Here is a 20,240-nt window from a genome sequence, read left to right on the forward strand (position 1 = left end):
TTCTAATATTTTCATCTGTTTAGAGAATGATGAGATATAGTTGAGTGAGAAATCAGTTTCAGAAGTAATCTTGTTTTAAGGGGTATTTACTTAAGTTTATAAATACATTATAAATTAATCTCTTCAGCCTCTATATAAACCAACATAGAACTAATGACATTATTTTAGAATATATTGTAAAACAAGGTAAGAATTATAGTAAGTATGGTGCCCATAATGACCGTAGGTTATACACTTCAGCCCAAAGATATACTCAGTGCAAGTGATAATTATTTTACAATTGTTTTTGAATAGAGACAGAAACTTTATAAGAAGTACTAGGATTCTGTAGATACTAGGAAAATACATCCATAGGTGAAGAACATAAGAACTTGACTTGCCCCAAAGCATTTCTGAATAGAATCTCTCTAGAAGAGGGAGATGAAATTTTCAGTTGCCAGATCCCCATATTTTCTGTATTGGTGAATCAAGTGCTCTGCTTTAGTTCTTAAACTCAGTTATTTCCTAGTGTCACTGTACAAGTCTTTTAATTTTCAGTCTAGGAGGATTTGCTGATTGCTGATAGTTCTTCGATCACTTCTTCAAACAACTGATCATAATAATTATAATGCTCTTACTTAATGAGGCAGCACTCCTCTAAGAGCTAAGCAAATATTATTTATGGCTTAAGGAATTCAGGTACAGAGAAATTTAAATCATCATGTAGAACCAAAGGGAGGGCTTCAATATTTCTGTCTAGGATTTCTCAGAAAGAAATATGAGTGCTTACATCCTGTAAGATTTGTTCAGTAGATCAGATGCTGCTAAAAAATGTGGAAATTCTTGTGCATAAATATGAGGACAGCACATAGGTCTTTGCTATCATAGATTCAGTTCTTATTTGGAAATGAACCTCTAAGACTTACAGCAAAGTATTTGTTCATATATTCTTCAGTCTGTCATCTTTTTTACTTTTCAGACCAAATCTCTCTCCTTTCTCTACTCACAGAAAGAACTTATACAACTTTTTTGGATAGGGACAAATGATTTTTCGAAGTCTTCATTGCATCCAATGCTCTATTCTGCTAGTAGCTTATACTGGTTAGGAATGGGGGGGGGAAATGTCCCAAAATACAGCCTCTTAACTAAAATACCTATGCCAGTATGAAGCCCAGCATGAAGCCCTAATACTGATACAGTTAATAGGTATTGTCCTTTAGCAAGAAAAAGCTTATTTTGTTCAAGAAGTGGGATAAGCCACCCCAGAAAATTGTATTTGCTGATGTAACTTGGAACTCCGTGAAGACTACTGTTTGTCCAGAAAAATGGAGTTTTCTCTTTCTTTGACAGCTTTCACACCAGTATGTCTGAATTATTCTGTAGCTTTATAGGATTGCTCTTTTAAGCCATAGCTCCTATATGTGATTGCCATTGCAAATGTGGAGTGAAATTCAAGCTAACACTTAAGAGTGGATTGGAATATGGAGGTGTGGGTGAGGAAATGCTGTTGGCACAATTAATATTTAGAATACTGAATAAAAATAAAACATAAAGGTTAGGCAAGGGACTTTGGTTACTTATTATTTGCCCCCAAGATTATCTTTGAGATTTCATATGAGGGGGCCTCTGAAATGATGCTGGAATGTGTTTTGTGAAAACAGTAATAGGACATCTGATACAAGTATACTCCAGAGGCAATGCGTGTCAGCCAACCACAACAATAAATAATAATAATTAAAAAAAAATGCAAGCATCTTTTCCAAAAACAAACAAGCTAATTAGTTCAGCAAACTACATAGTGAGGTCACCTTTACTTTCCTTGGTCTCTGAAAACATTACCATCCATGAAATTTTATTTGCTAGTTGTCAGTCCAGAGTCTCAGCTGGTTCTTCCATACATGATTCATAAGGGCAAAGGTCTTTAAAAATTTCCACATTATACTGAATGACTCTGTCTCTTGCAATCTGCTCCTTCTTCCTCACATATTACATCATGCTTCCTTCCTTTGCACCATGCAGTTCTCCAGTATTTCTGTTCTCCGTTTCCCTTGCATATTATCCTTATTTTTTCTTTCCTTATTTTATCTGAACTTTGTGGTACATAGAGTGGAACTTGATACATTTCTTTCTTGTGAATCAGAAGCTAGCTGAATATGACTAGAATTTGTACCATGGACAGATTTTGTTCATTTCAAATAGGAGTGACTTGTGGGAAAAAGGATTTATTGAAAGGTAATGACATTTGCTGCTAGTTCAAAACTGAGCAGTGCTAAAGGGTCAGTCAGTTCAGTGAAAAGGGCAAAAAATTTAAAATGGATGGAGTAGATTCAGAACATCATGCTCAGATACCTGCTTTCCACTTGAAGTAAGGAAAATTCTAGTAACAAGACTGGGGAAGTTGAGGAGGGAAGATAGTATGTGTAATAATATATTCAAAAGTATTAAGCGAAAACAAAATGAGGATGGCAAATCTTCCAAAAATTATTATACAATGCTTTATAACAGCCAACTGAATAAAGAATTCCTTTGTTTTTATTTTTATATGATACTGAAGAAATCAGCTAGAGGGAAAGACTGCTGTTTTAAAAAGAAGCTTGTTGGTCTCTTTGAATGTGTGCACCGTTTTGTAAATATAGTGTCATGAATGAATGTCCAGAATTAAACACGGATGCTGTGTTCTAGTTATTTTTATAAACAGGAGAGAAACTTTGCAGGCATTTTCTAACATGTTGCTGCTGTTATCCTCTTTTTTTTTCCTTCCCTTTGACTTAAAATTACAGATGCGTAAGCAATAGGAAGAAGAGTAGGGCTTGCCTAGGGACAATCTGACCATGTGTCCGTTACCCAAGACAGCTGAGTCTTCCCCTTTACCACAGAATTGCAACTTTGAAGGAAAAGATGAAGAAAATAGCAATAATGACATTTTTGTTATGCTAGAAAGAAGAGTTAAGGAGGTGTTATAACTGACGTAGCATTCAGTCTGTTCTCCTTACTTGAAATTGTTTGATTGTATTCGATATTTTTATAAATACCGTCAACAGAAAGAGCTATTTTTCAAGGATGAAGTAATTTTTTTTTGATAAGGTGTATGAAATGTAGGGAAGTACATTAAGGTCACTTGGGGGATGAGGGGGAATCTAAATAATCACAAATTATTCTGAACAATGGTAGTTTAGATGCAGCTGGTAGATTACCAGCTCGTCAGTAGAGAGGATAAAATTCTTAATTAATTCTTGAGCTGTGGAATGAACTTATAATATATGATTTTATCTTTCTATTTTTTATCATTGTATTTTGCAGTCTGGGGCCAGCTTCATTTTATTCACTTTAGAATGTAAAATTCAAAGGGATTTTCCTTTAATGAGAAGTAAAACATACTTATTCCGTATTTAAAGGAGTAGTAGAGATCATCCTGATCATATGGTAAATGGAACTATGTTGGCCAGACCACAAATTTTGAAATTAGCTGTTCTAACTATTGCTTTGTTTCTGTAGCAAAGATCATTTCATGACAGAATTTGTTATTCATGTAATGACATGAAAACTTCATTAACATTTTTTGGTCAATACTAATATTTACTGTTATCATACTTCGTATGCTGTTAGCATATGTTAACAATACGTTAACAATACTGTTAGCATATTTTGTATAATCAAAGAAAGAATAATTTCATATCAAGTATCACATATTTTGTATCTAAGACTACTTTCATTTAGCTTTTTTTTCCAAGTACTTGTGAAAAATTAGAACTTTGTTTTCCTGGAGCTTAAAGCGATTAGTTAATGTAATTTTTAGAGAGAAACCAGTCTTCAATGGCATTACTCTAGAACAGAAAAAAATAGTGTTCTTAAAAAACTGTCAAAAACAATGCTCCACCTTGAGGCTGATAGTAAAATCACCAATAAAAAAGAACATACTCTGTATTAATAACTTATTGTAGATGAGCCATCAGGGTGCTGTTTTCCAAAAGTACATAATTCTATTTTTTATTTTTTTTTTCAAAATAATGAAAGCTTAAGGACCCACCTCATAGTGTCATACAAAAAGAGATGTGATAGCATATAGGGCAGCAAAAATGAAAAATAGGTGCTGGAGTTACAAAAGGAAAAAAAAAGGAGTAAGAAAAAGGAAAATCAGCCGGTACCCATGTACCACCTTTGACAGCTGAGGAACTGCATCCACCTTCTGCAAGTGGGTGGGCGTACCACCTTCACTGGGACTCTCAATTCTGCCTTCATGGTGCAGTGGATGGTCCCTGAGCATATCTACTGGCTGCATTCAGTGCATCATGGCAGTGAGGCAAGCTTTTCTTTAGACAGGTAGCCATAGGAGGAAGTCACTGTGGTGACTATTATTTTAAACACACAATCATGGAAGTAATCACCCAGCATTAATTTATTTTTAGCAAGTGAGGTTTCAAACATATTTTCTATTTTATGAGACATAGCCTGAATATTGCCTGGTTTGAAGTTTTTCTACTGCTCTTGTGGACTCACAGGGCTAGAAGAGAAGAAATAGGAGTTTGTGACTGTATGTGCAGGAATAGCTTTGCGTACTGAAAAATGTCTTAGTCTTTCTCTAAATGCTTCTTGATAAAAAGAAATAGTTATTTAAAATGGAAAATCAGATTCTCAGTAGACAGCAACACAGCAAGCATTTGAAATACTGCAGATAGGATTTTTAGAATTAGTTTAAATTATGTTCCATCTGAAGACAATAATAAAATTTAAGAAAAAAAATAGAACACCTCAGCTTTTGAGTAGTTCCACCAATGAAAGGCTTTATGAATTTATATATAAACTTTTATTAAAAGTTCATTTTATTTCAAAATAGAGTCTACTTGTTTCGCCAAAATATTTTTTTTCCTAATAAATCACATTCTAGAATGTGAACATGAAGTTAGTGTTACAACTAGTGAAATGGTATAGAATAATCTTGTTTTGTAGTGTCCTGTAATTTTCTAAATGAGACTGAATGTGGTTATGATCTTATTAAATCAGTATAATGATAATCTGAATAATTTACAACTGTGAGGTAATTATAAAGGTGTATTTTTGAAAAAAAAAAATAAATTAAGTTTTAGATATACTCGGAATTGCTTGGAATATTTAGAATACATTCCATGGATCAGTTATTTGAGAAATCACAAAAATGATTACAATTAAAGAAGTGGTTAAAAATGTATATCATGCTTAGTTGTATTACAGAAACCAAAGTAATTCCATTTTAATTATAAAAAAAGTTAAATTTAGGTACTAGCAGGCAAATTAGTCATCTAGGTACTCATACAGTAGAGCTAGTTTGCTTCTACATTACAAGAAGGCCTTTTTTTCTTTTTATTGCAGGTTACTGGAATATAGGGCCTAGTTTTGGTGCTAAAACAGGCACTTTGGCTGAACTTAGTGGTCTCCTTTTCCACCTTTCTTTGTTCAGATACCAGTAGCTGCAGCCATGAGGTAGTTTGGGACTTCAGAACAGAATCTTGCTTATCAGATTTCTCATCAGCAGGATTCTATCTGGAGTGCAAGAGCTGTGCAGGTTGGCACCAGCGTTGCCAAAGACTTGGAGGAATTGGTAGGGACCAGTGTCCATTCCACCTCTATGAAGCTGAAACAAGGGAAGCTGAACATCACATTATGAAAAAATTTAATTAATTGGATATGTCAAGTTGGTTTTCAGAAGGGGAATCACCCTGAGTGTAGGGTTTCCAGTAAGACCAGCATGTAACAGACAGCCATCCATTTAATTCACTTGGAACAGCTGCTAGGCATTTATCTTTACAAGCTTTGTTGGTACTGTCCACAGCATAGAACAAATTTAAAAAAAAAAAAAAAAAAAAAAACTATTTTAAAACGGCATAGTTTCTCTTTGACTGATGAGTTGTCCCAAGACAATAAGCTGGAGAAAGTAACCATATAGTTTTATTGAAACAAAGAAACCACAGGAAAAGGAAGGAAGAGGGGAAAAAAATATACTTGCAGAAAGAGTTAAGCCATTTTTCTATTTACACGGTTTATTTCACAAGTGTCTGAGTCATTGGGCATAACCAGCACAGTTAAATTACAAAATTACTATTTGGTTCTTTTTTATTGACTACAATTCAAAGCTGCTTCAAGCCTTCCAAATTTAATCCCCCCAGCTCTTTGCCAAGAACATTACCTTTTATTTTCAGCATTAAACTGTGTAAGATACCCCTAAGGCTACATGTGAGCTCACCCTCCATGATAGGAGCTAACAGAGTGTATCAATTGTTCATGATTTCCTATTCTCCTGTAAATTGGGAGAGGCGGGAGGAGCAGTGGAACGCGAATTTAGTATTGTCAGCAGTTCTTTTGCAGGCTCTGGCTCAGGCAGTGCATATCGAGGTAATTAATTGTGGAATGTTTTCAGCTCTTCACTCTGAGTTACCGTTTAGCAACCTGTCAAAACTGAACTAATAAGCCCATTGCATGTATTTTGATATGCTTACTTTACTTTAACTGTTGGAATCCTACTTCTCTCACCCATTTTGGTTCAAATGAAGTTAAGAAACTACCATGAGACTGCTAACATGGATGAAAAATGCCTCTTCAAGAAGACATGATACAACCTTTCAGCGAAGTTTTTGCTTTTGCAAATTAATTTGGTTTAAATTCTCAGAGATTTTTGAGTGTATTTGGTACATTTATTCTCTTTGTGCTCCACCTTCTACTCCCAGTTCTTATTAGTTGATTGCATTGCAGGTGTGAAATGGTTATTTATTACTAGAATTGCAGTTGCTCAATTATACTATCTTTTATTTGTGGAAATTATCTCTGAACTTTAGAATAAATTTAAACAGGTGGCTTCTTGTATATATTTTGAAAGTCAAATATTAAATGTTTTTCTAATGGAATTAGATTTAAAAATGTCTCAGAATCTGCTTCCCATAATGTTGAAAAATCAGTGTTTAACAACAGAAATACTTAAAAGGTTTTAAAATCTTTATTTCTCTTATTCCTAAAAGAACCTGCCACCTTTAACACCCCAGCAAAAAAAAACAAACAAACAAACAAAAAAAACTGTTTTAGTCAATAAATGTAGAAGCTAAAATTGCCCACAAAACAATTATGGACTTCCACTTGTCAAATGTTTTAAAAGATAGTTTTCCTGTACATTTTATCCTCGTATTGAGTTAAAGATCAGGATGGAAATTTGGTTATGAGAAAATACATGTATTAAATATACACACAGAGTTGCATATATGTGTTTCTTATAAAAAATGTGTATAGTCTGTCTTTGCAGGTAGATAGAGTCTGTGTGAATGATGTCCATTATGTGTGCAGTAGTAAAGTTTGTTGAAAACTCCGTGGTTGCTCACCAACTGTTGCAATGATAAAATCTGATCAATGTGTTTTCCAAACTGTTTATGTGCATATAGAAAGACCACGGTTATACGCGTAAGATGTCAGTCTGTGTTGCAAATGTTGTATAGGTAACATGTATATACTGACAGGAACTTGCACCAGTCTGTAATTACGCAACTGTATATTACATGTGTGTAAGCTTATATATCATAAGTACAATTAACATGGGACTTCTTGTGTGATGCATGTTTGACATTTTAGCATTTATTTTAAGTTGAGAATGTAGCTGTAATGTTGTTTTTGAGAAATTAGGACTGTTTTCTACATGTATATAATGGATTTCAAGGTTGTCAGTGTTGCCATATTCTAATATATATATTAAAATTTAATTTCACTCCATCTGAGAAATTCATGGTTCATCAAACTTGTATGTTGACTGACAACCTCAGTCAGTCATGGTGGAGTAGTGACCTGCAGTATGGCTCAACTCGTGACTGTTAGGCTGCATCATGCATCACATTAACAGAACTAATGCCCCTCATATGAGTAGTCTTCTCATATATCTTTTTATTATAAAGTATTTTCACATATCAAGAACTCAGAAGGAAAGATCTTTAAGTAGGAAAACCCTCTTTGATAGCTCCCTGGAGCCTAACAAAATAAAATATAGTAAATATTTGCCTCTTACTAAATTTATCAAATGAAATACATGCTCTAGAAACCTTTAAAAATAAAGAACCACAGATTGCAGTTGTATATGTAAATGTATACTTCGTTTTCCTGCAGCATTTATTGATTTGCATAATACAGCTGACAGATAAAAAAAATAGTATTTGCTCGTATTTCAGCTTTATACCTGCTTTAGACAAAGATAAATGACAAAGCATACATGTAGACTGGTATGGATAGGCATAGAGCTAGTACATTACCTGCCAATAAAAAGTTACTTTGATCAAATCTGAAGCAGAATGAATTTATAAAAAATCAGTTCTTTACATTTTGTCATCATTGTGGTGCTAATCTGGTGTGCAAAAACCTTAAGGATGATAAAGTACGCTCACACCACAGCATCTGAAGATATATTGGGTTTTAGACTTGTTAAACTATGTGGAAGAGAAATAGGAATAATAGAAAAGATGAGGGAAGAATACTGCAAGGCTTAGATAAACAGAATTAGATAAATGGCCAGAGGGGAAAAAATTGGGGGGGGGGGGGGGGCTTAAGTATTGATAAGCCAGAAAGTGATTTTGAGAACAATGAAAGAAATGGCTTCATTCTTTTTTTAAAGAAAAAAGTCACTGTCCTCTATGCTCTGGCAATCTAAGTATATAAAACAACCATTGTAGAAGGGCATCACAATTTTGTTTGACGATATCAAAGCTTTTCTAATCTAAAGATTATACAATCCACCATTTTCCTTTAAAGTATAGTTCAATACTTAATTATTCATACTGTTATATTTGTATTTTATCTGGTTTATGAATTCTCCCTGTGGCCTAGTTAATTGCATGAGAGCAAGCCTATTAAAGGAAATAACTTTTGACACTTTTTTTTTTTTTTTTTCTGAGAGTTTATTTGAAGAAATGAGGTTACACCAGCAATCGAAGCCAGTTTAGAAAATAATCTTTATTAAAATCAGTGATGGGGAAAAAGAGAAGAATCCAATTTAACTTTCAAATCCCAGGTTGAGATTGAGATGGAAGTTAGAACAAACAATTTTTAAACTTGCAAACAAAGCATGTTTGACAGGGAAGTCTTGGAGGGAAAATAAATGATACCCCTGGATACCTGTTTTACAGAACCCTTTTTTTGAGTTGAACCAAGCTCAGATCTTACCTTGGTGTGAAATAATTTTCTGGAATATGAATTATTTTAGCTGCACATTTAGCAAGAAGATTCTTTTGCTTCCATTTGTTTTCTGTAACATTTGGATGTGGCCAGGAGGATTTTGCAATTTCAAGTAAACTACCCTACTTTAAACACTTTCTAACCAAAGTACAGGAAGCAGCTTGTAGTTCAGAATTTAGAAATATATTTAAGCATCACTAATTCAGAAAATCATGCAGTTTTAATCCTGTATTTATATCCCCATAAAACAAATAAGACTTAAGCTTGCGTTTCAGATTTTTACTAACTGCTTAAGCACTTTACTCAGTTGGCTTCTTTACCTGGATGAAGCCCCTCAGGCCTTGAAGTGCTCATTAGCTGCCTATTGATTCTGTTAAGAGACTGCAGTCTTCCTGAGCTTATTCAAACAATGACAAAATCACACCTGACAGTTCTCTTCTCTGTGTTATTGGATGCTTGCTGCTTGTGCTATTGACAAAGCTGTTATTTGAAGAGAAATAAAGTAAATGCTAAGCTTGCATTTGTAGGCTGTGATACGGTCAAAAGTCACCTTTGTCATGGGAACAGCTTCATTCATCTCACTGGGTTGTGACTACAGATCAAAGGTGTCGAAGGTTCTTCTGCTGACCTTTTTCTATTTTTTTTTCTTTTTTTTTCCTTTTTTTTTTTTTTTGAATCATGCATTTTCAGTATCCTACAATTAATATTTTAAGAAAAATATGTCAATAAGCCTATTTATTCCATTCTCAGATTTTTTAATTCTTCAGCAAAGACTAGTTGTGTTCTTTTGAGTGTTTCACATGTACTATTTCTGCAGGATGAGTTTACATTACAAGATTATAGAGCACATCCATTTAATTTTACTGAGGTAAAACTCTGCCTCTGTATTTTTTCACAGAAATGCACATTCTGCTTTTGGAAAGTCTAAACACAAACAGTATAATAAGGATGACAATATATAATTTTAAATCATCTTGGAATTTACAGTCAATGAAAACTACTTTGACAGATCGAATTTGCATACCCAGTAACTTATAATAAAATAAGGACATAAGCTTTAGCAAATATATTTTCCCTCTTTCATGGTAAAAGTACTTACAAATTATGACTAAATTACTCAAGATCAGGTTCTGTTAGTATTACTGAGAAGAATAAAGTACTCGCACAAATATGTTCCATTTGCAGTAGATTATCTGATAAACCTTTGTAATTTTAAAATACAGTTTTGAATTATTAATCCCTAATTTTTACATATGGGTAGAAGCAATCATCGCATGAACAGTTTTAGATGAGGAGGGCATTTTTAGATGATTATATTAAAAAAAATAGCAAAAAAGTTGTTTAAATGTATTTTTTATCTTGTTGAAGTCAGTGGGGGACAGATTAAGCTAAACCAGAAATGTGTTAAAATGTCAATAAACTGAGATATGATTCTAGATCAAATTCCTAAGTTCTTGGATCAAGATCCTTCTTGGCAGGTGGGATCTACTATAAGCAGGTGGGAGATCACATTCATTTCAAGTAGTGATACTCAGTTTAGTAAAACTGTAATATAGATTCACCATAAAGCATCAGTAAAGCATTTCTGGAAAAGTAAATGAATCAAATAATAGAAACTATTTTAGTTCTTTAACTAGAATCACATTTTGCTTAATCTCCTTGACAACTATTTTTCCAACCTGTAGAAATAATTTTATTGTAGTAATTTAATATTTTTATTGTAGTTATCCTGTATATAAATGTCAGCTTCTAGCCAAGAGGCTTTGAAAAAAGTCAAAAAATATTCCTAGTAATTCACATCTAGAAATTGTGTTTCAAGCTGTGAACACAACACTAACCTCTGCTTTATCAACATGAGAAAACCTCTTATCACATCAAATCAGAGCTTATCGCATGCTAACAGATGGGGAAATCCTTGCCTTACTTCTATGACAAGAATTCACTAGCGTATTATTATGTACTCAAAAAGATATCTTCAAATATTAGGGAGAAGGATTATTTTTGTTAGTGATTTCACAGGGTGAGAGTTACTTTTTTTGTGTTAGGACAGCTGCTTTCATTATGCCTTTACAGTGAACAAGTGGCTTTGTGTACAGTCAGAGAGAGATCCTTTTCCCAGGAGTGTTATAGAAAAATTATCTAAAGCTTAATTCTTTCAATGGTTATTTGTTGTTTGTGTTTGTTCTTTTTTTTTTTTTTTCCTCTTCACTTAAAAAGAAAGCATTGTTTGAATAAAAAGATCAGTTCAAATGTTTATCAAAGAGCCAGAATTTGTTGGCATTTTTTCTACGTGGTATTTTTCAGAACAGTTAGGATCTGCATGGTTCTTTAAATATTGTTAGTTTTATGACTGTCCTATTATATTGCAAAATAACTGTTGATGCATAAGACAGTTAACTGTTATGTGTTAACTAGTATGCATAACATAATTTTTTAGAATACAAATACTGAATTCCCCAGACTGTGGTGGGGTGGCCTAGCTGGTAGTCAGACCCAACCTAGCTGCTCTCTCAGTCTCCTCCTCAACAGGACAGGGAGAAAATAAGATGAAAGAGGATCAATGTAATGACAGGGAGATCAATTACCAATTACTGTCACAGGCAACATAGACTGGGGGAAAACTTAATTTATTGCCAATTAAAAATAAAGTTGGATGGAGAGGAAAAAAAAAAAAAGGTGTGTGTGGGTGGGAGGGGACAAGGTTAAGAACACCATCTCCCCACGCTGCTCCCCTTCTTCCTAGGTTGCACTTTACTCCTTCCTTCCTGACTTTACCTCCTCCCAACTCCCATGATGGGAAGTGGGACGTGGACTGGGAGGTCTCATCACTGAGCCGTGGAGCTTCTTCCTCCTTACGTTCCTCCCCTACCACATGCAGTACAGGCCTTCAGCAAAGGCCTGTACTGTTCCTACTGTGATATCCACCTGCTGCAGAGCGGTGTCCTCCACTGTCTGCACTGTGGTTATTTATTCCAGCATGGATCTCTACAGATTCCAGGGGGAACAAACTACTTCACTGTGGGAATCTCTGCTGTGGTGTCCCGAGCCCCTCTTGCCCTCTTCCTGCCTTGCCCTGGGATGTTCCTAGCCCTTTTCCTCCTCTGCCAGGCCCTGTTCTGCCCAGGCTGAAACCTGTGTCCCTTTCGCAGCACCAGCAGCACTGAGGGGCTCTGTGGCTTGTGTTGGGGCCTGGGCCTGGCTGGGCCCGTCTGTGTCCGGAACTGGGCAGCCCTTACCTCTCCTCACACAGGCCCTGCCGCCAGGACACAGATATACTGATACAATATACAGAGTTGCCTAATAAAGGGAACATCTTTTAATTGATATCTTGTATGTACATATTTAAGCATTTATGATGATGTAAATTTATGATAATTTATAATTATCCAGCGGATTTTGCTGGGTGAACCAACAGATTTTCACAAATACCTTGTGCTAACAAAGGGCTGGGCAAAATTTTTGGATGTAAAAACTGAAATATAAAGAAGAAAAAATCTATATATGTGTAAGGAATTGTATGGTTGACAGATACAGTTCATGACCTGAGATTATTGCATGTTGCCATCTTGATTGTACATGATTATTCATGCATGTTTATATACGTCCATAAAACTTCTAAAGTTTAATGGATATATAGCTGACACTAAATTCTTCCACTTTCTGAATGTTATCAAGCTGAGATTGAGATGAGAATGGGTCAAACTACCTGCTCACAACTTTACAACTCAGCTTATTTGCATTGTTCTTCTAGAGGGACTGTAACTGCTAGCTTGTGAAAGCTTGACAGATTCTTTAAAAGTATGCATATTTGTTAAATGCACTTTTTTGTCATTAATAATAATTCCATAATCAAACAGTTTGTATAATCAAATAATATCAATTATAGACATTTATTATTGCTGTTGTTGATGTTATTACAGCCTTTATTTAGAGTTATCTTCTGGAATTTCACTGTATTTTGGGACAATGGGAGCAAAATTGTAGTATTATGAGGAAGAATTGGCTTCTGAAAGTATTCAAGCTATATGTGGATTAGAAGTGAATAAACTTGTACTGGTTTAGTAGATGAAAGATACAAAAATTAAAAATAAAGCTTATGTAAGGATTTATATGCAATTTATGTATTTAATCAGTGAGTATAACAATGATTTTTTTCATATTCAGCATTAGGATCTTTTGAATCATTTGAGCTTAGAGACTTAAGGTAATGGGAATTATGAACATTTTTGTTCATCATTCGACTTTTTTTTTTTTTTTTTTTCATTATTACAATCTTATTCACCAGGAAAAGTAACCTGGGCATAATTCAGATCCAGTGTTCTCCTATAGCATAGCAGCAACTAGGTAACTACAATGCAGTTGGAATTAAGGTTCATATTAAGGAATTGTTGCTACTTCCAGTTGTGACTCTCCTGTAAGTGTTTTTTGAGCAAGGGAATTCCTTTATAAACAAAACATATTTCTTCTTCTTCTTCTTCTCCTTCTTCTCCTCCTTCTTCTCCTTTTTCTCCTCCTCCTCCTTTCTCCTTCCTTTTTTTTTTTTTTTAAAGATTAAATGTCTAAAAAGCTAGATGTATTTCAGTCCCATCCAAAGTACCTTCTTATCCTCCCTTTCTTTCAAATAGTACTAAATAAACTCAAATGAAGTTACAATAACTGGAGAATATTTTTCCACATGAAGCTGTATGCTTATCATCCCCCTTGGTCAGTGCTTAGAAGGCAAGTGTTAGTTTGAACCTGATGCCCAGTTTGAGATAGAACATCTGAATTCTCTTTGAATTTTTACTATTGCACCTGTTAAATGTTTAATTTAAACTCTATCTTACATTTTGTAAAATATGCCCTTGCCTGGGTATAAGTTTAAAATCTCTGAAATGTAAGACTTCTATGGTGAAGATGAATTGTTCTTGAATCATACACAACATATTTTATATAAGTTGAAATATTGAACTTTGTCAGCTGTGACAGTCATATTTTTACCTTCACATAACAATAACAAGCCTAATAATTTAGAATTTAAAAAAGATAGAAAAAGAAATGGTGTGAATATTATTATGGGAGTATTTTTACAGCACAGTTTAATTATTTGGTTCAGTAATGTTCAATAATTATTTCAAAATAGAAAGCCCTCACAATCCTGTCCATTCAAAAACTAAATGGTTTCATTACCAGTAACTAATTTACAAGGCAATTTCAAAATCTCATGACTCCTTTTCTGTCTGAGATTTACAGTCTCTAATAAAAAGGCCTGGCTAGGAGATATGAATTAACAACTCATTAAAATGAGAGCATATATTCAGTATTTTAATTTTCTGTCCTTTGTCTCGGTACTGGCTAACAGCCCTGTCTGCTCATACCTGTTAAGGGAGACAATGAGATGATAAAAACATTTTTATCATCTCATGTAGAGGTGTTGTGGAATACAAGCATGATAGGGGTTGTTTTGTTCCATAACGTTCTGGAATAGTTTATATTCCAGAACACATTCCATGCTGACAAAACTCACCACGCAGTTTGATGCGCCTCAGGGGCTGCGGACAGTCTCTCCCATGCCTGAATGCAAGCTACTTCAACACATTTTGATCTTAGGAAGATGATTTTTTTTGTTTGTTTGTTTGTTTTTGTTTTCCCAGAAACCGATTCTGGTCTTTGAGTTTTAATATGTTTGCCTTCTTAAAATACTTTGACTGAATACTTTTTTGAAGATGCAGGATCTACTTCTGGCTTCAGGTGTAACTATTTATGTAATTGTTTCATCCTTCAGAAGGGATCTAGAATCCAATTTCCAACTGCTTCAACAGCAGTATCTTTGTAACTTAACGAACGGAAATAGTAATGCTGGTATTTTTGCTCTGTTACAGTGGGAGTAATATGATTACTTCTGCAATTGTAGTTACAGTTTTGTTAACAAAAAGTATTACGACGTTTACTCCCGTTCTAGTCTCAAAATCTTCTACCTTCCTATTACCCTTTACTACACACACACACACACACACACACAAAAGCAGCCCTAGTTTAATCTGCTAAGATAATAATCAGTTCTTAATGATTCCAATTTGCTATTTCACATGCCCCTGGGAGAATATCTTCAAACCCTCAAACATAAGATCTCTGTTGTACTCTGTGGGTTGTGCTTTCTGTGGATTGAAAACTGTCTGAACGACTAGGCCCACAGGATGGTGATGAAGGGCATGAGGTGTTCTAGGTGCAGCCCAGTAACTAGCAATGCATCCTAGGGGTCAACAGTAGGGCTAATGATCTGCATGATGGGGTAGTGTATTCTCAACAAGTTTGGTGATAATACTGCTCATGTTTTTTACAAAGCTTCTTTCTTTTCAAGCTAACTCCCTTGTTTCTCTAAAATCTTTTCTTAATCCCTTGGTTGACATTTTTATGGCTGATGGTAGCCTTAACAACATGTCAAGATTGTAGATTTCCTCTTTAGCGAAATGAGTTTCTGGGCAAAGACCCTTGGACACTTTGGGCTGTCTTATGCATGTCCACTGAGAACATGTTCCTATCCTATCTGTGGATTGTTCCTGGGCAATATGCCACAAAGAGGTCACGTAGATTCCCCCCGTGTGCTCACGTAGGTGGTTTGTTTGTATCTGAACTTACAGAGATGTCTGAGGTAAAGAGCAGGAGAATTAACTCAACCCTCCATCCATTACAATTAGTTTAAGGACACTTGCACAGCTCACAAATCAACTGAGGAAACACACTGCTGGAGGAATAAGGGCTTTTTGTTGTTGTTGCTGTTGTTTCTCAAATAGCTCTCTGCTCTTGACATTACCATATGCAAGTGAGAAGAGTGACAGCACAGCATTCAGTTTTCGTTGCTTTCAAAAGGGGGGATTTGTGAGCATGTTTTCCATTTTGTTCATGCCATTCAGTAAATTGTGTTATTTATGTGGACTTATCTGAAAGATCGGAAACAATAATAATAAAGAAGTGTTAGCTCTCTGTACATAGTAACAGAAGATGACTTTTAACTTGTTTGAGTGCACTAGCAAGACATCAAACTTCATTCCCTCAAACTGACCAAAAGATGAATTTCAAACCCACAATGACATTACAATGCATCAAAAATGAAAACAAGATAAGGATTCGTCATAGGTCAGAAAATAAAAGTGCTTTTAAACTATCAAGAGCACAGTATATGCTATTCTAATTTTTTTTCCACTTCAAGTTTCTGAAATATTTATTAAGGAATAATCTGTAGAATAATGAATATTGCTTTCCTATAGAAGTACAGAATGCATGCTGTATTTCTGCTATAACGTCTTATTAAATATGAATGTGGTGAATTTCTAGTATCTTTGGGGCTGGATACTTACTGCTCTATCTTTTACCAAATAGTTCAGTTAAGGTAAAAAATAATAACAATAAAAAAAAAAAAGTCTACTGATGGCTTCTCAAAACCAAAAAAAAAAAAAAAAAAAAAAAAAAAGCTAAAAAAAAAAGCTATGTTATGCTTTGATGGCTTTGTGTTGTTAGAAAGCAACATATCCAATAGGATAGTTAAGCGTTTCAATACTTCATGTATTCTACAAATTTAGGATGTCTAATTGCCCAAATAAATTATAGATTTAATGTTTGAAAATACCTAACGTTCAAGCAGAAAGATCTCGTGGTTCTGTTTATCATCAGCTTATGTATATCTTTCCTCAATACATAAAAATACAGTTTAAGAATGGTAAAAGTAAAGATGTAGAATATGGTCAGAAAACATAAAAACAAATTTCACAGGCATTACTACATTTCTGATTTCAAAATTGTAGAAGCAGGTATTTGAAAATAAGACAAAGTGAATATTTGTTGTGTATCTGGATAGTTCTGTGTTTCTCATGTCCCCTGAATGATTTGCTTTCCCCTCCAAGAAGGTAAACTGTGAATTAAGCCAAATGTAGTAAAAATCGTAGAATCCTTAAGGTTGGAAAAGACTTTCAAGATCATCTGGTCCAACCATCACCCTACTACCAGTCACCCAATAAACCATGTCCCTAAGCAGCAGGTCCAACCTTTCCTTAAACACCCCCAGGGACAGTGACTCCTACACCTCCCTGGGCAACCCATTCCAATGCCTGACTGCTCTTTCTGAGAAGAAATGTCTCCTCATTTCCAACTAAACCTCCCCTGGCACAACTTGAGGCCATTCCCTCTCATCCTACCCTGTGAGAAGAGGCTGACCCCCAGCTCCCAACACCTTCCCTTTAGGTAGCTGCAGAAAGCAATGAGGTCTCCCCTGAGCCTCCTCTTCTCCAGACCAAACACCCCCAGTTCCCTGAGCCGCTCCTCACAGGACTTGTGCTCCAGGCCCTTCACCAGCTTTGTAGCCCTTATCTGGATGTGTTCCAGGACCTTGATCTTCTTGTAGTTCACCAAAACTGAACACAGTACGGTGCGGCCTCATCAGAGCAGAGTACAGGGGGACAATCACCTCCCTGGCCCTGCTGGCTACACTATTCCTGATAAAAGCCAGGATGCCATTGGCCTTCTCAGCCACCTGGGCACACTGCCAGCTTGTGTTCAGGCAAGCATCGACCAACACACCCAGATCCCTTTCCTCTGCACAGGTTTTCAGCCACTCTGCCCCAGGCCTGCAGCTGCGCATGGAGTTGTTGTGGCTGAAGTGCAGGAACCAGCACCTAGCCATGTTGAACCTCATCCCATTTGCCTCAATCTCCTGGGCCTCATACCCATTGCATAGGGCTACCTGATAGGGTGAGATGAGTGAAGGCAGATGAACTGCCACCTCGAACCTGGATTTGTTTCTATCCGTGCAGCTTCTGCCTTGTGTGTGCTAGGGGATGGATATTGCATTCCTTTCTTGTCAGAGAATTCCTGGTGCCTGTTCTTGTTTGATAGAGGCCAGAGCTTGGCACCACCAGTGTATCTCCCTCTCTGAATCCCAGATGCCCCTCACTTTTTCCACCTGCTTTAAGGTAATTTTTTTTTTTCCATCTACTATTGATCGTCTGACAAGGCACACCTCTTTTTTTTTTTCTTTTTTTTTTTTTTTTTTTCTTTTTAAATTTAAATTCACTCTGTTTTCTAGATTGCCAGCTGGCAATAATAAGGTCATTTAAGGTCATAATTAGAATACATAACAAAGGCAAATTGTCCTCAGGAGGCCTGAGGATGGTTGGAAGAGAGGATGCATAGGCAGTGTTAGTAGCATTTGTGCTTCAAAGAAGGTCTGACATAGTAGGCTGCATTTACAAAGCCATGTTAATCAGTCTGCAGCTGAGGAAAATTCTGTGTATAGCAGCATGAATTAATTAATAGTTTTGTTTTAAAAAGATAAATTACATGAATAAAAGAAATGGGGTTTAGAAGTGCAATTGTCCATCTGTACTAGGTATGTGGTGTATTTTGTTCTGCCTTCTCTGACTGGTGCAAAGATCTCTGTTTCCAGGCCATGTGGAATTGGGCCAGTGATTAACACTGAACATTAAGTGGGATGGCTGCTACTTTGAAGGAGGAAATCACAACATCTGTGAGCCTGTGACACTTGCTCTGTCTTCCCAACATGGCTTTCCTAGCCAAGCCCTCTTTCCTGAAAGCATGCCAATGTTTGCCCAGCACAGCTGAAAGTGGTTACCTGGACAGATGCTGTGGCTTCAGTCCATGGTCTTTGTTTGCAATTCTTTTAGACTCTTTAGCTGAGCTAATTCTCACTTGGTTGCACTTGGCGACCTTCAACGTCAAATTTAGGTTTTGGAAAGAGTAGTCTATTTATTGAAGTGTTGCTGCTACGTGCTGCTGCGTGTCCAGCAAGGTTTCTGCAATCTCTTTGTCATTCAGATAACTTATTCATCACTTGAAAATTGACTGGCAGCAGTCAAGTTAATGATTTCCTTATTTTAACAGTCTGTTTACTTTTTATTTTACACTTGATGTCAAAACCAAAGTACTGAAGGGTGCAGAAGGCTAGGGGATTCTTTTCCTAACCTCAGATTTAGCCTTCTGAAGAATGGCTGAATTCTGATTGTACCCTTTGCATGCTGATCAGGCATGTAGGAGAATGCGTACCCTCTACAGGGGTTGTCAGAGCTCTACTTCTTTATCGCTCTATCTAATAATTCTTGCTGGGATAGATAGAAGATTTCCCAGTGATATCTGGAGACCAAAATATTTCTGCAGATATGTCTGTAAGGTCTGTCCCCCCAAAGTCACATAAATAGCTCTGAGTATATTGATACATATACAACTGGGCCTCTGACTGACGTCTGAAAAAAAAAGAAAAAAAAAAAAGTTCACGTCTAGGATTTAAGATTTCCATAATCATATTTTCTTTTTATAAAGGATAAACAGCTGAAGGAAAAAAATGCACCAATACATTACCTGGTATTTTTTAATTGACAAGCTTATAGAAAACTTGTGATTTAATTGATATGAGCAGATGGAATATACATCAAATAGGTCATTACTACAGAAACCTTGCTGTTTGTATGAAAGGTTCTTTTCACATGTGCGCCAAGTTGTTTTTTGCTGCATAGCTTTGCATTGCTAAACTGGGGAAACATATTTTAATATTTCTTTAGACCCTTTCTTTTTGACTAAGTGCAGCTGTTTGGTACTAAGGGAAATCTGAATTAATGGTCCTGGTTTATCTACCCATACTGTGGGTACATTGTAATTTAAAGCTGATTGTGTTAAATCACTGTGTTATTCTTGTGACAAATGCAGTTAGTTAAAGGGTGTATTTTTATCAGTGCAAAATCTTCTGTTATTAATCAAAGCACTCTTAAAATTGTCTTCATAAATATCAATCTGTAAGAATTCTAGCAAGTGTTCTAAGTGTGATAGATACATAAGGGCAGCTTCTGGAAATGGCTTTTAGACAGTATCTAAACATTACTTTAAATAATTCTCTGAACTGCATTTTTTCTTCCACAATATTTACAGGACTAGCTGGAAGTTTCTGTATTTCCCACCTATAAAAAAAAAGTATCTTTTTTTTTTTTTTAATGACACTCACAAAGAGTGAACAAAGAGTGAGCCAAAACACATTATCAGAGTGAAGAAACCCTTAGGAATTAATGTGGATTGATGTGTGGTGGGAGGTTTTCATTTCAGTATTT

At 35.6% G+C, this 20,240-nt stretch overlaps 1 protein-coding gene across 13 annotated transcripts in view; it reads left to right on the forward strand.

Moving 5' to 3' along the window:
• Nucleotides 1–20,240, forward strand: part of RBFOX1 (RNA binding fox-1 homolog 1) — an 895,957-nt gene that overhangs the window by 360,233 nt on the left and 515,484 nt on the right. The gene's annotated exons all lie outside the window — the stretch shown is intronic.

This window comes from Anas platyrhynchos, chromosome 15 (assembly GCF_047663525.1).
Source record: "Anas platyrhynchos isolate ZD024472 breed Pekin duck chromosome 15, IASCAAS_PekinDuck_T2T, whole genome shotgun sequence".
NCBI lineage: Eukaryota > Metazoa > Chordata > Aves > Anseriformes > Anatidae > Anas > Anas platyrhynchos.